Raw genomic sequence first — 25,685 nt, 5'->3', positions numbered from 1 at the left:
GAAATAATCAAACTCAGGGCTGAAATCAATGAAATAGAAACAAAAAGAACTATACAAAGAATCAACCAAACCAAGAGCTGGTTCTTTATGAAAAATCAACAAGATGGATAAACCCTTAGCTAGACTAACCAGAGGGCACAGATACAGTATCCAAATCAACAAAATCAGAAATGAAAAGGGAGATATAACAATGGAACCTGAGGAAATCCAAAAAATCATCAGGTCCTATTACAAAAGTTTATACTCAACTAAATTGGAAAATCTGGATGAAATGGACAAATTTATGGACACATACCAGGTGTCAAAGTTAAAAAAGGATCAGATAAACCATCTAAACAGTTCCATAATCACTAAAGAAATAGAAGTCATTAATAGTCTCCCCCCCAAAAAAAAACAAAACCCAGGACCAGATAGGTTTAGTGGAGAATTCTATCAGACCTTTAAAGAAGACATAATACCAACACTCTTTAAACTATTCCACAAAATAGAAACAGAAGGAAGACTACCCAATTAGTTCTATGAAGTCACAATTATATTTATTCCTAAACCACACAAAGACCAAACAAAAAAAGAGAACTTCAGACCAATCTCCCTTATGAACTTTGATGAAAAATACTCAATAAAATTATTGCCAACCAAATCCAAGAACACATCAAAATGATCACCCATCATGATCAGGTAGGCTCCATCCCAGGGATACAGGGATGGTTCAACATACAGAAATCCATCAATGTAATCCACTACATAAACAAACTCAAAGAAAAAAAAAGATCATTTCATTAGATGCTGAGAAAGCATTTGACAAAATCCAATACCCCTTCATGATAAAAGTTGTGGAAATATCAGGAATTCAAGGTCCATACCTAAACATAATAAAATCAATATACAACAAACCAGTAACAAACATCAAACTAAATGAAGAGAAACTTGAAACAATCCCATTAAAATCAGGGACTAGACAAGGGTCCCCACTCTCTCCTTATCTATTCAATATAGTACTCAAAGTTCTAGCTAGAGCAATTAGACAACAAAAGGAGGTCAAAGGGATACAAATTGGAAAGGAAGAAGTCAAATTATCACTGTTTGCAGATGACATGATAGTATACTTAAGTGACCCCAAAAATTCCACCAGAGAACTCCTAAAGCTGATAAAAAAACTTCAGCAAAGTGGCTGGATATAAAATTAACTCAAACAAATCAGTGGCCTTCCTCTACTCAAAGGATAAACAGGCTGAGAAAGGAATTAGGGAAACAACACCCTTCACCATAGTCACAAATAATATTACATACATTTGTGTGACTCTAACCAAGCAAGTAAAAGATCTGTATGACAAGAACTTCAAGTCTCTGAAAAAAAAGAAATCGAAGAAGATCTCAGGAGATGGAAAGATCTCCCATGCTCACGGATTGTCAGGATTAATATAATAAAAATGGCCATCTTGCCAAAAACAATCTACATATTCAATGCAATCCCCATCAAAATTCCAAATCAATTCTTCATAGAGTCAGAAAGAGCAATTTGCAAATTCATTTGGAATAAAAAAAAACCAGGATAGTGAAAACTATTCTCAACAATAAAAGAACTTTTGGCAGAATCATCATCCTGACCTCAAGCTGTGTTACTCAGTAATAGTGATAAAAACTGCATGGTATTGGTACAGAGACAGGCAGGAAGATCAATGGAATAGAATTAAAGACCCAGAAATGAACCCACATACATATGGTCACTTGATCTTTGACAAAGGAGCTAAAACAATCCAGTGGAAAAGACAGCATTTTCAACAAATGGTACTGCTTCTACCAGCAGTTAGTATGTAGAAAAATGCAAATCTACTCATTCTTATCTCCTTGTACAAAGCTCAAGTCCAAGTGGATCAAGGATCTCCACATAAAATCAGATACACTGAAACTTATAGAGGAAAAAGTGGGGAAGAGCCTTGAACTTATGGGCACAGGGGAATAATTCCTGAATAGAACACCAATGTCTTATGCTCTAAGATCAAGAACTGACAAATGGGACCTCATAAAATTGCAAAACTTCTGTAAGGCAAAGGACACTGTCAATAGGACAAAAAGGCAACCAACAGATTGCGAAAAGATCTTTACCAATCCTACATCCGATAGAAGGCTAATATCCAATATATACAGAGAATTCAAGAAGTTAGACTCTAGAGAAGCAAATAACCCTATTAAAAATGGGGTACAGAGCTAAACAAAGAATTCTCAGCTGAGGAATATCAAATGGCAGAGAAGCACCTAAACAAATGCTGGACATCTTTAGTCATCAGGGAAATGCAAATCAAAACCACCTCACACCAGTCAGAATGGCTAAAATCAAAAACTCAGGTGACAGCAGATGCTGGGGAGGATGTGCAGAAAGAGGAACACTCCTCCATTGCTGGTGGGATTGCAAGCTGGTATAGCCACTCTGGAAAACAGTTTGGCAGTTCCTCAGAAAATTGGACATAGTACTGCCAGAGGACCCAGCTATACCACTCCTGGGCATACACCCAGAAGAAGCTATAACATGTAATAAGGACACATGCTCCACTATGTTCATAGCAGCCTTATTTATAATAGCCAGGAGCTTGAAAGAACCCAGATGTCCTTCAACAGAGGAATGGATACAGAAAATGTAGTACATTTACACAATGGAGTACTACTCAGCTATTAAAAACAATGAATTCTTGAAATTTTTAGGCAAATGGATAGAACTAGAAAATACCATCCTTAGTTAAGTAATCCAATTGCAAAAGAACACACATAGTATGCACTCACTGATAAGTGGATAGTAGCCCAAAAGCTCCAAATAACCAAGATACAATTCACAGACCACATGAAGCTCAAGAAGAAGGAAGACCAAAGTGTGCGTGCTTTGATCCTTCTTAGAAGAACAAAATACTCACAGGAGCATATACGGAGATAAAGTATAGAGTAGAGACTGAAGGAAAAGCAGTCCAGAGACTGCCCCACCTGGGAACTTATCCCATATACAGTTACCAGACCCAAACACTATTGTGGGTGCCAAGTATTGCATGCTGAGAGGAGCCTGATATGGTTGTCTCTTGAGAGGCCCTGCCAGAACCTTACAAATACAGACGCAGATGCTTGCAGCCAACTATTGGACTGAGCACAGGGTCCCCAATAGAGGTGTTAGAGAAAGGACTGAAGAAGTTGTAGGGATTTGCAATCCCATAGGAAGAACAACAATATCAACCAACCAGACCCCCCAGAACTCCCAGGGACTGAGCCATCAATAAAAGAATACGCATGACTCCAGCTGCATATGTATCAGAGGATGACCTTGTCATGCATCAGTTGGGAGGAGAGATCCTTGGTTCTATGAAGGCTTGATAGATGCCCCAATGTAGGGGAATAGAGGGCGGGGAGGTGGGAGTGGGTGGGTGGGTGGGTCGAGGAATACCCTTATAGAAGCAGGGTGAGGGAGGATGGGATAAGGGTTTTCCAGAGAGGGGGAAACTGGGAAAGCGGATAACATTTGAAATGTAAATAAAGAAAATACCCAATAAAAAAAGAAAGAAAGAAAATTGTGCCTGTGTGGGTGTATTTAGAAAAGCACCCTATCTCCTTGGGAATCTCCTTTCCAGAATTTAGATGACATGAGCTTAGTCATTTATGGAGTAGCTCTCTGAGATGATTGTCCTAGAACTGGATCTGTGACCTAGATTTTTCCAGAACAGCTTAATGTCATATCTTGGTCTCTGTCTCTTCCCCTCACCCCCATCTATCATAGTCTCCCTGAACCCATGTATGTACCTACAACCACTACATGTCTTTTGATGTGTTCTCTCTGTTTGTGTCTTTCTCAATTCCCTAGATATCATCATAACCACCCCCTTTCTCTGTCTAAGGACAGCTTGTCACATGTTCCTTTTCTGTTCTCTCTCATGTTCCTTTGTCAATTTCTAGCTGTGTTCTTTTCCAACTTCCTTTTCTGTCCTCCCCCTCTCTCCCTGTCTGGTTCATTACCCCTCTTCTGTCTCATGTTCATTCCCTCATTGTCACAAAATGTTTCCTCTTGTTGGGGCTGCCTTGTCTCTCTCTCTCTCTCTGTACCTCTCTTTGTTGGCATCTGTTTCAATGTCCTTGCTTCTCTATTGCTCATTTATCTTTATCTTTTTTTTCTTCACATGCCTGCCTTTCTAATCTTTGGACTGTTCTATGAACAATTCAGTTTTTTATCTCACTGCCCTATGTGTCTCCAACTCCAAAGATGAAATATGAAAGAGGCTATTATACCAGACAGAGCCAGGAGTAGGGCTGAGCCCAGGGTCACTGAAGTCACTTATATTCAAGACTGGACAGTTTTTAACTGAGACATGGCTCAGCAGGAGAGCACTTACCTAAAACCCCTCGGTGAGTGATGGGCACAAAGGGGGATCTTCTAGATCCCTAGAGGACCACCAGAAAATAATCTTCCAGAATGCATCAGGCAGGGGCTGGAGGTGTGGATTATTTGCCAGAAAACTTGCTTAAATCCACACAGCCCTGGGCTTGATCCCTAACATGAGGATTGTGGCAAGGGGAGGGGCTGGTGACCAAAGCCTATGGAACTGTTTCTAGAACATCCCTTTCTCCAAAAGAAAAGAAATCTGAACACAAAGTTTCTGTGTTTCCATCTTACAGAGTCCATTAAAACTGACTGGATTTGGCTAAAGGCAGCTTCTGTATGTAACAAACTAACCAAACACGATAGTCAACTGGACTACACAGTAACTTGAGATTATATTCTTCCAATGAAGAACAAGTCTCAGTCACTCAAAGGACTTGACTAATCCCGGGATGATACCCTCTCTTGCATGGCCAAGTAAGGTAAAAATGGAGCTGGCACTAATCGAGCTGTGTGTGCATGCCCAACCCCTCTTTTATCTATAGACACTGTCGACATTGATGGATGCTGTAACTCTGAACTTTCTCTGGTTTAGGATATTATCCTGTGTGAATGGTTTCTTTGCTCAGATATATGCTCATAATGTTGATTTCTCTTATGACAAGCCAAAGAATATTTAATGCAAACAGAGATGAGTGTGTCAAGAAATGCTCTATCACTCCACTGTTCAGAGACAAATTCAATGCCTCCCCAGTGGTCAAGATCCTACCCAGCTCATGACAGTATTCATAGATGATGTCAGTTGTTCTTGCTGTTGTTTCATATGAAAATGAATCTTTACTCATTGTTAGCTCAAAGGCCACTCCTGCCTGGGAGCCAGGTAGTCTGCCTGTAGATCTTCACCTCTTCCTCTGTCCCACCAGTCCTGGCTGAGAAACACTTAAAGAAATGCTCAAAATCCTTAGGTATCAGGGGAAATGCAAATCGAAACTACCTTGAGATGATTTTTCCCTAATTCCATTCATTTGCTTGCAAATTTAATATCATTTTTTAACACATGAATAATACTTCTTTGTATAAATGTAACACTTTTTTTTTATCTATCCTACTGTTGAAGGACATATATGTTGTTTCCAATTCTGATTATTATGAATAGAGCAGCAATGACCATGGTTAAGAAAGTGTTCTTGTGGTAGGATGAAGCGTCCTTTGGGTATATGGCCAAGAGTCGTATAGCTGTATCTTGAGGTAGATTAACTCCTCTGAGAAACTGCCAGACTGATTTCCATAGTGGCTGAACATGTTTGTACTTCCACCCGCAATGGAGGAGTGTAGCTGTTTTTTTCTTTTACTACTCTGTGGATTCTTCTTTCTTCCATCCTTCTCCACTGGTTTCTACCCTTTCTACCCCCTAGAATTATATAGAAAAGAAAAGATATTCCTGAATAAATTGAGGGGTTTAAAGGGGGTAAGTAATATTATCCTTAGATTTCTTGCTGGCTAGGGGCATCAAGGCCCTTGGGGCAAGTTTGTTCTTTGTGGTCAGGATATCTAAGTTCCTCCTCCTCCTCCTCCTCCTCCTCCTCCTCTTCCTCCTCCTCCTCCTCCTTCTCCTCCTCCTCCTTTTCCTCCTTCTCCTCCCCCTCCTCTTATTTCTACTCCATGCTCGAATACTTAACAAACCATGATGAACATCAACCAACCAACTACCTGCTACCCAGCCTCTCAGTACTTATATACTCTCTGAAAAGTCCCCAGAATTCTAAATGTCACATAATTACTGGAACTATCTGCAGCTAGCAAAATCATACCAAACCACAGTTAGTTCCTGTGAAAAATCTGAAGCAACCCCATGTTCCATACCTGGGATTCAAAAAACAAACAAACAAAAAAAAAAAAACCACACATTCCCACAGTATTTTCCCACAGTATTTCTGTGTTTTTCAAAGAATCAAAAACTCCAAAATTGTCACTGCAGAGGACTGTTTTCCTTGCTCCACATCCTTGCCAGCATGAGCTGTCACTTGCATTATTGATCTTAGCCATTCTGACAAGTGTAAGAAAGGAATCTCCCTGGGAGGGGAAAATAGAAGTGATCATATGGGTGGACTAGTGACAGCAGAGGAAACAGGAATGGAAGGATCAGATGGGGAGGGAAGATGGGTTTGAGGGATACAATGTGGGGAGAGATAGCTAGAATTGAGAGGTATTTAAGGGGTTGTAGAGAAACCTAGTACAGTAGAAACTTCCTAAAATGTATGCAGGTTATTCTAGTGATGTCTTCAAATAATGAGAAAGATATAGTCCCAAATGGCTATGTCTCATTACTAAATGAAGCTACTAGTACCAGGAGTTGGTTACATTGAGTTGTCAACCAAAGGCGTCTCATAGAAATCTCCAAACAACCCAGAATATTGCCAAGACAATAGGTTTCTTTCCAGAAGCAACAGCAAGAACCTGCAGACACACAACTCAGTGGACACAGGGAGCTGGTGCCTACAGAGAACCTCCATCTGCATGCTCTAGTGTCTTTGATATGGAATGTGGTTTGCAGACTACTGAAAGAGAAACATACTCAGCAATGAAGCTGGAAAATGTGCTTGGGTGCAATGGTGGCACAAAGCTTGTGGTAGTAGCCATCCCACGTCTGGTTTGACAAAGAACCAGTGACTAGATTGTCCAGAGACTTAGGACAAAACCAAATGCTACTGGTAAAAAAAAAGGTAACAATAAAACAAATCTTAAAGATGTTTTGTTATATTCGTAACTTGTTGCCTTATACAGCCATCATCAGACTTTCACCTGAAGCAGATGGGAACAAATTCAGAAAACCACAGTCAGGCATCACACCACACACGCACACACCACACACACACACACACACACACACACACACACACACAGAGGGGGGAGGGGAGCGGGGGAGAGAGTGTTCTTGGAACCACAGGTCTAAATGGGATGTCTCAAATCCTTCCCCTCTGAGCTCAGGGAACTTAAGGAAGAGGAGGTGGAAAAAGTGGAAGAGGAGAGCAGATGGAGGACACCAGTAGACCAAAACCTTTAAGTCTACATGATCAGAGCTCATATGAACTCACAGACTGAGGCTACACACAGAGAGCCTCACAGGCCTGCCTGTACCAGGCTCCCTGTGTATAAATTATACAATTCAGTTCAGTATCACCATGGGATTTTTGTGTGTGGATTTTACAAGTGTGTATCTGATTCTTGAACCTTCTCTTGTGCTTTTTCCCTTCTGTTGGTTTGCACTGCTCAAATTCAATGTGATGGGTTTTTGTCTTATTGTATTTTATTTTGCTATGGCTTGTTCTTATCTCTTAGAAGCCTGTTCTTTTCTAATGAGTGGATCCGGTTGGGAGAGGTGGTGAGAGGAACTGGGAGGAGTCGAGGGAAGGAACTGTTATCAGGATATATTATATGAGAAAACCATCTATTTGTGATAATAGAGAAAAAAGAAAGAAAGAAACATAAGACCAAGGGATACAATTGATGAATTTGATGCAACTAAAAAGAACTGATGGGTTATTTTGGTCATTACAGTTCCTGAAGCAAAGAAGTCATCTTCTGCTATTTTTAGGACTTTGCATAGGAATTACTGGTTGGCTTTAAGGATGTCATGGGCTTTCTGACAATGGAATACTCTGTGCTCCCATCTCCTCTATTAATCTGTTATTTATTTCTGGAGCAGGGGTGGAAGCCTGCCTTTGCACTGAGCTCATTTTGTTCTCTGTAAGGATTCTCTTTAGTTATGCATTTAAACATGATTAAAGACAAATGTTTTCACTTATTTAAAAAGATTTTCTCCTAATTATAAAAGAAAAAAGAAAATGAGGGCTGGAGAGATGGCTCAGTGGTTAAAAGCACTGGAGGCTCTTCTAGAGGACCTGAGTTCAATTCCCAGCACCCACATGGTAGCTCACAACTATTTCTAGCTCCAATTTTGGGGACATTAGATATACATATTCGAAAAAAAGAAAGAAAATGAATTTTCCCAGGTTAAGAGGCTTTTACATACTTTTACATACTTCTCCAAATTCCTCCTGATTAGGATACTTATTTAATTCAAGAGTCCCCACATGGGGTTACAGCCAGGGTGAATAGGATGGTTAGGCAAGGCAGGTGGGATAGACTCAGTAAACAGACTCATTACTATTTGTGTCCCGGAGGGTAGGACTGCCCTCTGGTGTCTGGGAAAAGAATCACAGGTCTGCTCACCCGTGGAGAAGGGCGGAAAAGCCTCCCTTTTCTTCAGTGCCCCATTGGCATCCAGGAAGTGCTCAGGATTGAAGGTGTCTGGTTGCTCAAGGAGGTGAACTCAGGATGAGGTACATCTCAGTGTTCTAGGAGACGCTACAAGATACAAAGATGTTAACATGCTCTGGCTCCCATATGCAAAAAAGTCAGTTCCCAAGAAACACGGAATGCTGGGAAACAACAAACAAGATGAGGTTGGTAATTAGGAGAGTGGAATATGCTCATGGAGTAAGGATGAGGAATCAAAGCTGGTCTCACCTTGGGGAGCAGGTACCCTCGGAACAGTGTGTCTTTGGTGGTAGACCAATCGGGGCAAGATGTAAAATCTCTGAATCTCATGGATGACTGCATCAGTGTATGGCATTTTGGTATGATCATGGAGGGTTGGTAGCCAGTGTGAGCCAATCACCTGATCAATCTCCTTTTGGACTTTCTATGCACAGAAAAGGGAGACAATAGACAGTGCCTCTTTCTCAGAAGTGATGCACAGTTACCCTGTTTTCTGGGATCCAATAACCCAGGAACAGTTCAGAGCAAGGAGACTCCACTGAGAAAGACACAGTGCCCCCTTAGGTGCACATACCTGTGCTTCTCTCAAGGACCTGTTTCTCCGATCAAGCTTAGAGCATGTTGTAGTCTCTTCTCAGCAAGCTCTCACCTTTCTTGTAAAAAGAGAGAAAAGGAAAACCCTCAATAAGGGCCATTTCAACTGTCAATCCAGAGTGAGGGCTGGAGGGGGAAACATTGTAATCAATGTTATCAACTGTATTCCTGCATACACAGGTCTACACACACACACACACACACACACACACACACACACACACACACGTTCTTGGCTGTAGAGAGACTATCTTGCATATTGTATGGATGCATCACCTGTCAGTTAAAAAGCCTATGGAATAGGCAAGAAATAGAAGGTGGAACATCTGGGAGGAGAAAGAATTCTGAGATAGAGCCAGGCATGGTTTGGGAATTTGCAGAAGCATGGTGTTTGAGCACAGGGATAATCAGCCATGTGACAGAAGGTAGGTTAATAGTTGGTTTATCTGAGTTTTGATCTAGCCAAAGTACAGCCTAGTTATATGGCCAAGGTATATGTAAATCTATTTTGAGTCTGAGTCTTACTTCTGAGGTGATGGGGCTGGGAGGAAGAACCACACTTAACTTCCAAAATGATGACCAACATGGGGCAACTAGAACCCAAGCTTACAGCCTTAAAGGGCCTGAGTAAAAAGTAGAGAAAAGTCAGGCTAGCTTGACAAGAGGTCTGGTCTCTTAAAAAAAGAATGATGAAACTTTCTAGAATAGCACAAGACTCATGGCTGTAGACTAGAGTCTACAGAGAGGAAGCACAGAAAGTGGCTTTTTAAAGAAGCCCCTACTAACCATCTTAATACACACACCATTTCTTAAATGAATGTAACCTGTTCTCTGTGGCCTGGGAATAAAGTCACTCACTCAAGTCAAATAGCTTTGACCATAGCAGGAAGTCTGTATCCAAAAATCGTGCCTACAATTCATTCCTTTGCTCAGCAGAACTGTCAACTCTCAGCTTAGCTACGATGGAGGTAAAATCCTTTGGTGATGTGAGGGTCGTTGAAGTACAGCCTTATTACAATGAAATCCAATGTCTAAAAATTGTTCTTATTTTGGGCTTGTACCACAGTAAGAGCCAAGATTTTAAACTCTACTAAATAAAAAACAAACAAACAAACAAAAAGACTTTATATATTTATGTTCATTTAAGAAAATACTAGTAGTGATGTATTATTTTGAAATATACAGTTAATATGTTTGGAGTTATTTAAAATTTATATTGAGAAAAATGTATGTATTTTCAGTATTGTTGTAGACAAGCATCTATATAACACTGTTAAATTGATTGTTGTTTTATATCAAACAACTTTTGTAATATTCATTTTTAATGTTATAATATTTTATATATTTTAAGGAATATGACAAAAAAGATATTGTAGGTATTGAAGGGGGGTCTCTGGGAGGAGTTGGGGTAGAACAGGGAAATAAGAATGTGATTTAATTCTATTTACTTAAAATATGTTTTTAAATGTTAACAAATTCAGATAAATTGAAATCATGTAACTTTTCTCATCATAATGCAATAAAAGTTAATATGTATACCTATATATGTGCCCCTACTAATTTTAAAAGCAGAACACAGAAATTGAAGGGCAGAGCATCTGAGGGAGAGGAACCTACATGGAGACTACATCTGTAGGATAAGCCGCTCCAGGTTCTCCCAGCCTTGACACAGCAGGTTGGCCCAATCCTGTCTGATGAGCATTAATGCTCAGAGCTCATGGCATGTGAAAATGCAGCCCTAGGTTGACCATTATGGTCAAAATCAGGTGGAAGGCTTACAAGTCTCTCCCTATATACAAAGGGACAACTCGGCCTCTGAGCTAAAACATAACAGACACATGAGACAGAGACTAGAAGATCTCTGTAAATTCTAGACCAGACTCGTCTATACAATAAAGTCAGGGTGAAACCCTCTGGTGATAGGTACAGCTACTTGCAAATGACAGTCTAAAATTCAAAATGATAATTTTCCCCTTAAAGATACTAGTTAAGCTTTTTGCTTAATAATTTGTAGACATATACTTAGTAATTTTAAAAATAAATGTGCATTAATCTTAAATTTATATAGAGAAAGCAATATAGGCATATTTATCCACATATTATATGTTTATAATTTCAAATAGAAAGATAATGCTTTTTCTGATTCTGAAAGCATTTTTCCCCAGGAAAGATATATTCTTCTAGTCAATGTAAGGAATCCAGATACCACTAGACAAAAGAATAAGAAACAATACTGTCAAGTATATTAACTATATTACACATTATCAGCTTGGGAATACAGGATATAAATGCATTTTGTCAAAGGACAAATCCATCACATAAACATATATGTCAAGAGACAATATGATATTGTTTTAGATTTTAAAAGACAAGGGATTATTGCCAATTGAAGTCTAAATGTGATCTGCCATCACAGTATCCAACTGGACACACAGACAGACAATGGTCCAATTTAAAATGACATAGATTGGGGACTTGCTACCTCCAGTGAGGTATAGTGTCAACGCTACTCTGAACAACTAGTCTTTTTAAATGTGGGCTACCATGGGTGAGCTGGTTATAGCTCACCCTAGCGCATAGCACTAAACCCAAGGCAAAACCTCTGAGCAGATGCAATGTTACTTGGGAATATGCTTATACACTAAATAGAAGGGAATTAGAATGAAGTTGAATACAGAAAAGGATATTAAATTAAGAGAGAAAAGGATAAGACAGATATATCTATATGGGTAATAATATTCAAAGAAGGGAGAAAGAAGTAAAAATGAAATAAACATTTTCAAGGTTACATAGATACTAAAATAATTAAATTCATGCCTTTGATCTCAATGCTTGAGTGATAAAGACAGGGACAGAAAGGTTCCTTGTGAGTTCAAGGCAAGACTAATATACAGAACAAATCCAGGTCAGCCCAGGCTGCACAGAGAAATAATACTGCAATAAATAATAATATTAATTGTTTTAAAATTATCAAAATGAAGGTGATTATAAGCTCAATGGTTATAATGGGATGGTACTCCCTCTTTGAGAGAGATCAGAATACAGTAGACCTAAATAGAAAAGGAGCTGCTGGATTAAATCAGCCTATACTTATGATGACTTCAAACTGCTGGACAAAAGGATGCTATGTTGAAAGAGAGGTTCTAGGTTTGTGTTAACAGGAAAGAAGAAAAGGCTGTGGACTCCTTCAAAAATTATAAAGCTTGGATTTACTAAAGGGAGACTCCTGAAGATCTTAGCTGCAGAAAGAAAGGAGGAAATCAAAAGGACTAAATGAACTGGTGATGTATAATGCTAAACCCTCTATTGGAACAACTCTAAAACTGGCTGAGACTTTAAGATGTCTCTAGTCAGAACTTCAGCTATACATAGCCAATAAATCTTGTTCATTACAGAATTCTCATTACTTATTACTACATATCATACTTTTATATGGCATGAATTTATATTAATGTTTGACTATATGTTTAAACTAACTTCTAAAGAAAGACAGCTGTCTTCCACCTGCTCAAGCAAAGAATAGTAAATCATCCATAATTTATCTGTGTACCCTGCACAATGTATACAAATGTCTTTATATAACCATATATTGCTTGTAAGGTTTGTATATTGCAGAGTGGAAAGGAAGCAGCCCTGGCAAGATCCACCCTCGAAGATTCTAAGATGCTTGATCCAGGCTCAGGCTGCTGGTTCCTGGGGAAATTGCTTTCAGAACAGCTGCTGATTCCAGATGACCTCAGTTCATCCAGTCTTTCAGACTATTCCAGTCAGGACTTCAGTTAACCCCTGAACTTTCTCAGCACATGGAGACTGAACAATAAATGTTCACTACTAGCTTTTTAAACGCTAACCATTTTCCTATTTTGGGGGAGGGCACCAAGGATGAATTCTACATCGAAAATCAGCAGGAAGCAATTGTGAAAGAACTTCATCATATTTCCAAGAGAAGGAATTTTGGTTATTTAATAGATGCTAGATGTTGTCTTTTAAATGGGGATAGTTACAAATAATTATGGTCTTGGACAGGGAGGAGATGAAATAGGGAGGTTAGATTTGGGGATTTATCTTTTCTTCCTTTTCCCTTCCTCCTTTCCTCTTTCTTTCTTTCTTTCTTTCTTTCTTTCTTTTCTTTCTTTCTCTCTCTCTCTCTCTCTCTCTCTCTCTCTTTCTTTCTTTTTTCCACTCTTTCTTTCTTTCTTTTTTTCTTTCTTCTTTCTTAGGTAAGGGGAAAGGGGCTAAAGAAAAAAGGGGGATATAGAAATATAAGAAATTAGACAAATAGAGGTAGTTTATTGAGTCTACTCCTAAACAAAAAAATATTATAGCCATAATCTTACATTGGTATAGAACTATGTATATTGATAGAAAAATAAGGTAATTTTTGATACATTGGTATGGGTTATTGTATATTGATACAATTTTAAGGTTATTTTTGACGCATATAATATATACATGTTTTTAATGTTTATTTGTGGTATTTTACTTATATAATTCTTAAAGATGCAAAACAAAGCCATAGTCATTTTGAAAACTACAATTACAAATTGTTAGTAATTATAAAAATGCAAAGTACAAACTATTGAGGATGACTAAGAAATATAAATTGATGGTTAAACTCATGGTCATATTAGATACCAGTTTAGTTAATAATAAAATGTTTTCAAGGTCATTCACTTAGTAAATAGCCAAGAATAAACAATGTTTGAGAATTTAGATATAATACAAATAGATAATTGGTCTTCAAAAACTTAAGAGATCTACAGAGTATGACATTTAAATTTATTTCATTATTAAAAAATGTTTTGAATAAGAGACAAGTCTGCCTTTTAGTCACGGTACCATCATTTCATTTCAATGATGATGAACATCAATAATCTCCATATGGAGTTGTTTCAATTGTGGCAATCTTGCCACTGGACAGAGAAAATACTCATTATTCAACTATAGAATGATGTCCAGAAAGGATAAATGGACACATGGAAGTTGACTGCAAAGCTCTGCCAATACAAAGTAAGCAAATCCTGCATAATTCCTGCTTCACAAAAAGTCTGTCAGATATACTGGGCCAGAAAGTTGAAGACAGATGCTCTAATGGTATAGAGCATGTTGGGGACTGTCCAGGTGGCCAGCTGTTTCTGTCATTGCTATAATTTTTGGAAGCTCTGTCCTTCCACTTCCTTTATACCTAGATAATATTTATTCCTTCTGAGGTTGAGAAGGAATCGAAGACTAGATAGTCAACATATTACTATAAGCTTAAATTGTTTAGAATTTAAAAAGATGTTCTAGGTCTAAGAGTATGTTTTTATGGCGGTAATGCAAATTAGGATAGAAATTGAATTAAGTACAAAACTTTGAACACACCAAAATAGGATAGATAATAGAATATTTTTTAAAGTTGCAAAATACTGTGGACTGGGCATTGTAACTTTATGTCATATCTTATAGTTTCTATAATTGTTATAATTGTATTCAATTTGTACTTGAAAGAAAAAACCTTTTATTGGATTAGTAAGTGGAATTGTACCTTGTATACTGTATGGATGCATCACCTGTCAACTAAAAAGCCTATAAACTATGTCTTTGACAGGAAATAGAAGGTGAGACATCAGGAGGAGAAATAATTCTGGGATAAAGCCTGGCATGTGGAGGATTTTCCGGAGAAGATGTGAGGAGATGGACACATGGTACCTGAGCAGAGTTAACCAGGCACATGGCAGAATGTAGGTTAAAATAATTGGGTTATCTATGTTTTGATTTAGTCAGTGTAGAGTCTAGCTATATGGCCAAGGTATTTGTAAATAAATTTTGAGTCTGAGTTTTATATCTGTGAGCATAGTGCTGGGAGACAGAACCAGGCCTAACTTATAAACATGGGTAAATCAGAGATGACAGCATCAAGGGCTAATAATTTATAGATTATCTCTCCATAGATGGAGAAAACAAGCTATTTCAAGAGAAATCCACATTTAAACAACATCTATCCACAAATCTCGTCATACAGAAAATACTAGAAGGAAAATTCAAACTCAAGGAGGATAACTATATCAAAGAACACAGGAAATAAGTAACTCCATATCAGCAACAACAACACCAACATCAAAATAACAGGAACTAACAGTCACTGCTCATTAATATCTCTGAATATCAGTGGGTTCAATTCCCCAATAAAAAGATACAGGCTAGTAGAGTGGATATGATAACAGGATCCATCATTCTGCTGCATAAAAAAAAACACACTTCAGCAATAAAGATGGACATTACCTCTGAGTAAAGGGCTAGAAAAAAGTTTTTGAAGGTAACAGACCCAAGAAACTATCTGGTGTAGCCTTTTTAATATCTAATAAAATAGAATATCAGCTCTAGAAAAAAGAAACAAGAACACCAAAGAGGAGCATAAACCAGGAAATAATTAAAATCAGTGTTGAAATAAATTAGTTATAAAAAAGAAAACAGTACAAAGAATCAAGGAAACCAAGAGCTAGTTCTTGAGAAAATCAGCAAGATAGACAAACCCTTATCCAAGAATTATTAATAGGACAAAATGGCAGCCTACAGACTGGGAAAAGATCTTCATCACTCCTAGGTCTGATGAAGATCTAGGCTGATAGATAGATAATATCCAAACTTTACAATTAACTCAAGAAGTTAGATGCCAACAAACAAAATAACCCAATAAAAAATGTGTTACATGCCCAGGATCATAGGATCACAGGATCTCAGGAGCTTGTTCACACCAGTATCTTAGGATCCCAGAGGCAGCTTGACTTCCAGGAGCTCTGACACACCCAGGATCTCAGTATCCTAGGATCCCAGAATCACAGGGTCCCAAAGACAGCTGGACTCTGAGGAGTTCTGACAAAACCAAGATAACAGGAGGGAAAGGATCCAGTTAGATATAGCAAGGGCAGGTAGCCCTAGAGATAACCAGATGGCTAGAGACAAGCAAAGGAACACAAGCAACAGAAACCAAGGTCACTGGGCATCATCAGAACCTGATTCTCCCAACATAACAAGTCCTGGACACACCATCACACTGGAAAAGCAAGATCTGGATCCAAAAATCACTTCCCATGATGATTATAGAGGACATTAAGAAGGACATAAATAGCTCCCTTAAAGAAATACAGAAGAACACAGGTAAACAGCTAGAAGCCCTTAAAGAGGAAACAAAACAATCCCTTAAAGAATTATAGGAAAACACAATCAAATAGGTGAAGGAAAGGAACAAAACCATCCAAGACCTAAAAATGGAAATAGAAACAATAAAGAAATCACAAATGAGACAACCCTGGAGATAGAAAACCTAGGAAAGAGATCAGGAGTCATAGATGCAAGCATTACCAACAGAATATAAGAGATACAAGAGAAAATCTCAGGGGCAGAAGATACCATAGAAAACATTGACACAACAGTTAATTTAACAGTTAAACACAAAATGCAAAAAGATACTAACCAAAAACATCCAGGAAATCCAGGATACAATGAGAAGACCAAACCTAAGGATAATAGGTATAGAAGGGAAGATTGCCAACTTAAAGGGCCAGTAAATATCTTTAACAAAATTATAGAAGAAAACTTCCCTAACCTAAAGAAAGAGATTCCTGTAAACATACAAGAAGCCTACAGAACTCCAAATAGACTGGACCAGAAAAGAAATTCCTCCCCTCTCATAATAATAAAAACACCAAATGCACAAAACAAGGAAAGAATGTTAAAAGCAGTAAGGGAAAAAGGTCAAGTAGCATACAAAGGCAGACCTATCAGAATTACACCAGATTTCTCAACAGAGACTATAAAAGCCAGAAGATCCTGGACAGATGTCATACAGACCCTAAGAAAACAAAAATACCAGTCCAGGCTGCTATACCCAGCAAATCTCAATTACCATAAATGGTAATTTATGAAACCAAGGTATTCCATGACAAAAACAAATTTACATATCTTTCCAGAAATCCAGCCTACAAAGGATAATAAAACACTAACACAAGGAGGGAAACTACACCCTAGAAAAGCAAGAAAGTAATCTTTCAACAAACCCAAAGAAGATATGCACACAAACATAATTCCACCTCTAACAACAAAAATAACAGGAAGCAACAATCACTTTTCCTTAATATCTCTTAACATTAATGGGCTCAATTCCCCAATTAAAATACATGGAGTAATAGACTGAATATGTAAACAGGACCCAACATTTTGCTGCATACAGCAAACACACCTCAGTGACGACAGACGCTACCTCAAAGTAAAAGGCTGGCAAACAATTTTCCAAGAAAATGGTCCCAAGAAACAAGATGGAGTAGCCATTCTAAAATCCAATAAAATTGATTTTCAACCAAAAGTTATCAAAAAAGATAAGGAAACTTCATATGTATCAAAGGAAAAATCTACCAAGATGAACTCTCAATTCTGAACATCTATACCTAAAATGCACTAAACTAAAGCTCAAAGCACACATTGCTCAGTCTGGAGGTTCCTCAGAAATTGGACATAGTACTACCTGAGGACCCAGCTATACCACTCTTGGGCATATACCCAAAGGATGCTTCAACATTCTCCACTATGGACCCATTCTCCACTATGTTCATAGCAGCCTTATTTATAATAGCCAGAAGCTGGAAAGGACCCAGACGTCCTTCAACAGAGGAATTGATACAGAAAATGTGGTACATTACACTATTGGGTACTAATCAGCTATTAAAAACAATGACTTCATGAAATTCTTAGGCAAATGAATGGAACTAGAAAATATCACTCTGAGTGAGGTAACCCAATCACAAAAGAACACACATGGTATGCACTCACTGATAAATGGATATTAGCCCACAAGCTCAGAATACCTAAGATACAATTCACAGACCATATGAAGCTCAAGAAGAAGGAAGACCAAAGTGTCGGTGCTTTGGTCCTTCTTAGAAAGGGAAACAAAATACTCACAGGAGCAAATATGGAGACAAATTGTAGAGCAGAGACTGAAGGAAAGGCCGCCCAGAAACTGCCTCACCTGTGGATCCATCCCGTATACAGTCATCAAACCCAGACACTATTGTGGATGTCAACAATAGTGCTGAAAGGAGTCTGATATAGCTGTTTCCTGAGAGGCCCTGCCAGAGCATGACACATACAGGGGTGGATGCTTACAGCCAACCATTGGACTGAGCTTGGGGTCCACAATGGAGGAGTTAGAGAAAGGAATGAAGGAGTTGAAGGGTTTTGCATCCCCACAGGAAGAACAACAATATCAACCAACAAAACATCCCCTATCCCCCAGAGCTCCCAGGGACTAAACCACCAACCAAGGTGTGGGGAAGTGTAGGGCAGTAGTCTGTTCAGGCAACATAGCCTTAGTCAAGTCATTGGCTTTGAGCCCTGAAGCCTCAGTGGGCAGTTTTTTGCTTGCAGGGGGTGGAAGGAGGTTGGCTATAACTCCTGAATCTTAGGCTCCTGTTTCGGCCACAAACCCTCACAGCTGCCCCCCAGGAAATGTGTGCTCTATCAGGTAGACAATACCCCAAGCTCCTAGCATTCTCTCTGGACCCTACGCCCAGTCATCTAGCCACAGCCAGACATGCCACACCCCATACAACATAAGGGGAGGTTTGCCCCCCACTCTTGCTCTTTCTCTCTTCTCTTGCCTTCTTGCTCTCTTGTTTTCTTTTCTTTCCTTTTTCTCTCTCTCTTCTTCTCTTCTCCTCTCCTTCCTATCATTTCCTTCTCTATACTTGACTGGCCTATTTTCTCTTTCCCATAATAGAATATCTCATGTATACATTGCCTCATTTTTGACTAATGTGCCCCGTCACAGGCCATCAGCACCAGGGAGAGAGAGACACAGATTGCAGCACAGTCCGCCCATGGTACAACATCAAGGAGTACACATGAAGGGACCCATGGCTCCAGCCACATATGTGGCAGAAGATGACCTTGTTGGACATCAATAGGAGGAGAGGCCCTTGGCTCAATGCCCCAGTATAGGGGAATGTCAGGACCAGGAAGCAGGAGTGGGTGGGTTGGTGAGCAGGGGGGGGGGGGGGGATAGGGGTTTTTGAGAGGAAACCAAAAAAGGGGATAACATTTAACATGTAAATAAAGAAAATATCTAATAAAAAACATTTAAAAATGTGTTACAGAACTAAACAGAGAATTCTCAACAGAGGAATCTCAAATGGCTGAGAAGCACTTGAAGAAATGTCCAAAGTCTTTAGTCATCAGGGAAATGTAAATCAAAACAACTCTGAAATTCCAGCTTGCACCCATCAGAATGGGTAAAATAAAAAACTCAGGTGACAGCACATGATGGCAAGGTTGTAGAGCAAGGGGAACACTCTTCTATTGATGATGGGAATGCAAACCTTATACAACCACTTTGAAAATCAATTTGGCAGTTTTTCAGAAAACTGGGAATAGTTCTACTTAAAGACCCATGTATACCACTCCTGAGCATATACTCAAAAGATGCCTCACAGGAACTCTTGCTCAGCTATGTTCATAGCAGCTTAGCCAGAAACTGGAAACAACTTAGATGTCCCTCAGCTGACGAGTGAGTAAAGAAAATGTGGTTCATTTACACAATGGAAGGTTATTCAGCCATTAAAAACAAAGACATCATGAATTTTGCAGGCAAATGAATTGAACTTGGAAATAATATCCTGAGTGAAGTAAACTATTCCCCAAAGGATAAACATGTTATGTGCTCTTATAAGTGAATGTTTTGCCATAAACCACTGGATACCCACTCTATCTTCCACAAACCCAAAGAAACTAAACAAGAAGGGTAGCCCATGTGAGGTGCTTGAATCTCATTTAGAATGGGGAATAAAATAGCCATAAGAGGTAGATGGAGGGAGGGAACTGGGTGGGAGAAGGGTAAGAAGAAAGAAATTGGGGGGGTGGTGTTCAGGATCAGGTGTGAGGAGGGACAGGAGGGATGGCCAGATGGCTATGAGAATGAGTGGAGATCTACAACTGGTGGGGGTGGGAAGTGGGGGCAATCTTGAGTATGAACCAGAGATCTGGGAAAGGGGTGGTGCCCAAGAATCAATGGGGGCGACCTTTGTTGTGACTCATAGCACTGGGATATGAAACCTGAAGATGCTACCCCTTGTAGCCAGGCAGGAACCCCAGTGGAGCAATGGGAACACCAACACATTCAGAAAACTTCGCACCACAAATCTATCCTGTCTAAAATAATTTAGGGATGTGGGATGGAACAGAGACTGGAGGAATGGCTAAGCAATAACCAGCCCAACTAGAGACCCATCCCATGGGCAGGCACCAATTCCTGACACTATTATGATATTCTGTTATGCTTTCAGAAAGAGGTCTAGCAAGGCTGTCCTCTAAGAGGCTCCACTAGGCAGCTGACTCATATAGAAGCAGACATGACATCCACAACCAAACAGTGAATGGAGCTTGGGGACTCTTATGGTAGTATTGAGGGAAGGATTGAGGGCCATGAAGGGGATAGGAACTTCATAGGAAGACCAACAGAGTCAACCTGGACCCTTGATTCTCTCAGAGACTAAACCAACAACCAAAGAACATTCATGGGATGGACCTAGGTCTCCCCACACATATGTAAGCAGATGTGCAGTTGGGGCTTGATGTGGGTCCTGAACAACTGAAGCAGGGGCTATCCCAAAAGCTGTTGCCTGCATTTTCTTCTAGCTGGGCTGTCTTGTATGGCCTCAGTGTAAGAGGATGTGACTACCTTGCAGAGATTTGTTGTGGCAGGGTCAGGAGATACCCAGGGGAGCCTCCACCCTTTCAGAGGAGAAGGAGATTGTTATAGGCGGTGACTACAAGTGGGGCGCAACGATCAGGATGTAAAGTGAATAAGTTTTTTTAAAGTTCCCTGATTTCTCCTTGGTGGCAGAGCTTGGGTGATGCCCTCCCTCATAGAGGCCTTCTTATCAGCCTTTTTAAGCCCAGGGGATACTCTGGCTCTAGACTTTGGTTTGATGGCTACCAATAGTGATGAGGTCTGCTCCCTCCATCCAGAATCAAAACCTTACCACAACCCAGCAACATTATTGGTTCATCTTAGCACTCAAGAATGGCCCCGCTCATACCTCTTACACATCAAACAACAACAGCAGCCACAAACAACGGATTTACCTCCTTCTAACATACCTGCTTTCCCCTTTTCCCTCCACATTGCTTCAGTGTATAGATGATCTCCCCCTTTGCAGTCCTTTTTCTCTGATAGCCAAACTGACTCCACCCTAGTGCTTGACTTCCTCAGCTCCAGAGATCACTTATCTGCTCTCACTTCCCAAAGCTCAACTCTCCTCTTTGCAAGTCAATTATCTTAGATTCTCTCACCAATTCAAAAACACATCACTATAAACAACATTGTCCAACTTAGCTCCTTATCAGCAAAATCCCCCTCACAATTCTGGCCCTCCTCTTTCTCTGCTCCTCATTTAAGATCCCACTCTCTTCCACCAAGGGACTCCAATCCCTCCCAGGGTCTTAGATTCTATCCCTCCAAACTTCTCTTATCAAAGCTCATTATTTACATTTCTTATGTGTAAAGACAATAATTGAGCTGACATGACAGGCTGTCCAGCTTGTCTTTCATCACTTATGACTCATCCTTCCCTTTAGGCTGCCCTAATACATAACTCACATGACAACATACCTAATCATCCTTCAACACAGGACATTATTTGCTATTAACATTTCACTTTAATACTAAATCCTAATTCGATCTTCTCTCCAACCCCTCCTAACTCTTACCCCAACTAATAACACCTTCTTTTACAAAACTGAACTCAAACTTACAATGTAGTCAGAGAACTAACTCCACCTAACTCCTCTTCCACTGTCTAACTCCTGTCTTTTCCACTCACCAAGTTATATAAGTATGAAATTATGACAGTCTGAGAAAATGTTCTAAGGGATGTAACTACAAGTTGTAAAGATCCAAGGATCTAGAAGCTTAAAGAAACTATAAAAGTCTGTAAGTGCAAGTTATAAGAAAATGTTTTAAGATCTGAGTATATAATAAGATGTGAGGGTTTGAGAAACAGATTTATGGTTCTGAGAAAGTAATTTGAGGTATATAAAAAATTGTGCTGCAGATTTCTTTCCTTTTCTCTATGCTTGGGTCTCTAAACAGTTACTATGTCAAAGACATCAATCTATTGTCCTTTCAATAATATAGATTTCAGAGCAGATCACAAACAATGATAATACTAGTATATCCAAAACTTGTATCACTTTAACGTTAAAATATCTTATAAACTTCAGAAAATCAGCTTAAATACACATGTCACATGTCACAGGAACTTCAGAGAAGCACTCTGGTGAACAAAAGCCCAATGTTCTCCACGTGTCTATTCCTGAGTGTGGTATCTCTCCTTATTTCCCTTGTCTTGGGATTCTCCATCTTCAACTACCAGGACTATAAACTTAAAAGTTTCAAATATACACCCAAGATTTAAAAATGATTCCCTAAACTTGTTAACTTTACCTCTGACCTTTGTCTATATGTTCACACAGATTACAAATCATCTGTAGACTGCTTCAGCAACTCCTGCCCCAGGTGGTCCAACCTTACAGACTGCTTCTCTAGCCTCATATGGTCCCTCAGAGCCTGGATAACAAATAGAACAGCTTGATCTTCTGGACCTTGACCAACATCCCAGCTTTTTTTGGTTCCTAAAAATAACATGTCCGTATCATCAGGAGGCAGGCAGAGAAAGACACCACTAACCCATAATCTAACTACCTAACACTAAAACAAAAAGATGCAAACAAAGGTCTCCAAAGGCCTGTTTTGTGTGCAATTTTATTATCTAGTATATCCAGCTAGGCTCTGGGACAAGCAGCTGTCCTGGTCTTACCCAGCTCCCATGCTAGCTCTCCTGGTCTCTGATTGCTGCTTTCCCTGTGCTGTAAACAGCCTTCTGGCCCTAGTTCCTGAGGCTGGCTTGCTAAGCTGACCAAACCTGTTTTTCCTGAAAATGCCTGGAGCTACTGTTCAGTTCCTGTTCCATACCCATCCAACTCCATGGCTGGTCTGTGGAATGCCAATGGCCACCCTGGTCTCACTCAATTCCTTTTAGCCCCATGAAAGGAAAACAGTAGAGACTTTTATATTTATACCAGCCAGATTTGTATCAGTAAATCTCCAACCCCAATATGCCCATTCAAAGAACTCAACTCAGTTATAATATTTATAAGCTGCATGCCTAGATTGGACAGATACACCACTATACTACTCTATTCCCCAACTATGAGACCCCTAACTACTTGTGGCTCATCTAGGCCACATGGGTCTGCTTTACCTTCCACCTCTTCTTCTTCCATCTTCTTCTCTACCCATACCCTCACAGTCTCATCGTCCTCTTCTTCCTTCTCTCTCCCTCTCTAAAACTTCCATCCCTGCATTTCCCTTCTACTGCCCATTCACAGGCTCTAGCCTTTATTTGACCACTTAAATTGGAGAGCAGGTTCACATGGAATCACCTGAGTACATGATCTGCTCCTTGTTGGAGGCAGGATTATCATCAAAATACAAACATCACCAATGCAATCTACAACAGACCTGAACTTGGCAAACACATCTCTGACATGTTTTACTAGCCCCCTTTACATTTCTAAAGCTGACCACTAAGGTCTCTTCCCTCATTTTCCCTGTTCATCCTCCTGAAATGATCAAAAAGGTCTAGCTATCAAAATACTATAACTGACCAAACCTATCCAATTAAAATTAACCAATTCATCCAAACACTGTGTATAGTGCATAGTACACTGTGTATACTTCTCTGTATAAACTTCTATTTGCTTTGGGCACATCTGCCTCCACTTTACCCAGAGGCAATCCTTTGTTCGTACGAATATACCTTCCTCCACTCTCTTGTCTGCTATCCCCTGTTTTTGATCCTCTAGGGCAAATGAATTTCCTTTGCACTGAGTTCTTGCTCTTTGTGTGTCCTGTGGGGACTCCTAACCTTTCAAACTTGACACAAGCTAGAGTCATTTGGGTAAAGAGACTTTCATTTGAGAAAATGCTTCCACACCCACAGAAAAATTCCTCTGTACTCTGAAGTTCCATATTCAGTGCCTGGGAATCATATGGGCTTCAAGGGTCAGGGCAGCACTGTCAGTCCAGCTCTGTCAGCTAAACAATGTGACTTTTTTTCTTGGGTTGACTTTTCTTGGTCCCCTCAAAAATCTCCAGCATTTTGGCATCTCTAATCTAATTTAGCCTTCATCTCCTCAGCTTCCTGCAGGACCTTCTCAGGCAGGGCCTCCATAAAGGGAATCTAGCTATGCTCGTTTGTACTGGCCTCAGCAATTTTCTGGAACTTTGATATATGCCTCCAGGAACCCATCAATCTTGGAAGTTTCCTGTCTGTAGAACCCATACCACAAGGATGCTGCTGCCAAGTTCTACTGCTAGAAAACTATAGCTTGTTCCTGTGGATGAGTTGTTCTGTGGCCTAAAGAGCTGCTGGCTGCTGTGACCCTGGGGTATAAAAGGGTATAAAAAATATAGTCTCTTACAAAGTGACTATATTTTTTTTAGGAAACATAAAATAAAATATAACCTTGCTTAACACAAACCTAGCCTACAGTGGGTGAAGTCCTGTCCTTGGGGCAGCTTTCCTATTGTCCAAGTGCAGAGCACATGTTTCTACTTAATGATTCTTTTTACCTTAACAATAAGAGCCCTTTCCTCTGAACCCACATCATCTACAACCTTAAATTTTCTCTTATTCTGTTCTTGCTAAATTGTCCCTAATCTTCCTGCCCCTTTATGCTCCTTCTTATGTAGACTTGAATCTAAGTGATGAGCAGTACCCATGCCACAGCACTACTGCCCCTTGTCAAGAAATGTCCTCTGCCATATAAAGGGTTCTATTCCTTTAAAATTCAGCTTCATGCAAGTTCTTAGGACACAGACAGAACAAACTAGATTCTTTCCCAGAATGTTTGGATTGTGTTTAGCCTTGTTCTTGTCCTACCGTTGTTTGCAATTCTCTTACTGTCCTGGTCTTCCAAAGTTCCACCAGAGCACCCCAACACAGGTCATTTTAGGGCTTCTTTAAAGTTCTATGTTTTTTTCATTAATCAGTTCCAAAGTTCTGGGAACCACGTGGTCGGGTTTATCACAGTAGCAAAGCCCTGTGTGTACAAACTTCCAGGAGGAATCACTTCTCTATTGTGGTGACTAAGTACCTCACAAGTGGCAACATGAAAAGGAAAGAGTTTGTTTTGAGGGTTCTATCCATCATGGCAGGCAGGGGTGAGAGGATCATATAACAGACCGTTATATGTACCACAATGTATCCACAGCAGCAGATGACAGATTGTCACAATGCATCCACAGTCATGGACCAGAAGAAGATGTGTACTGTGTTCATCATGCATTCTCCTTTTTATTTTGTCTGGGACACATATCACCAATGGTAATGCCTATCTGTATTCAGGGTAGGGATTCCCT

General features: G+C 39.7%; 1 pseudogene; it reads right to left on the bottom strand.

Annotated features, from left to right (window-relative positions):
- The window catches only part of LOC116100314, an 11,814-nt pseudogene extending 2,002 nt beyond the window's left edge, over positions 1-9,812 (bottom strand).
- Between the last annotated feature and the right edge of the window lie 15,873 nt (positions 9,813-25,685).

Source organism: Mastomys coucha, unplaced genomic scaffold (genome assembly GCF_008632895.1).
Source record: "Mastomys coucha isolate ucsf_1 unplaced genomic scaffold, UCSF_Mcou_1 pScaffold21, whole genome shotgun sequence".
In the NCBI taxonomy this organism is placed as follows: Eukaryota; Metazoa; Chordata; class Mammalia; order Rodentia; family Muridae; genus Mastomys; species Mastomys coucha.
This window is presented reverse-complemented; position numbering and strand designations above follow the sequence as displayed.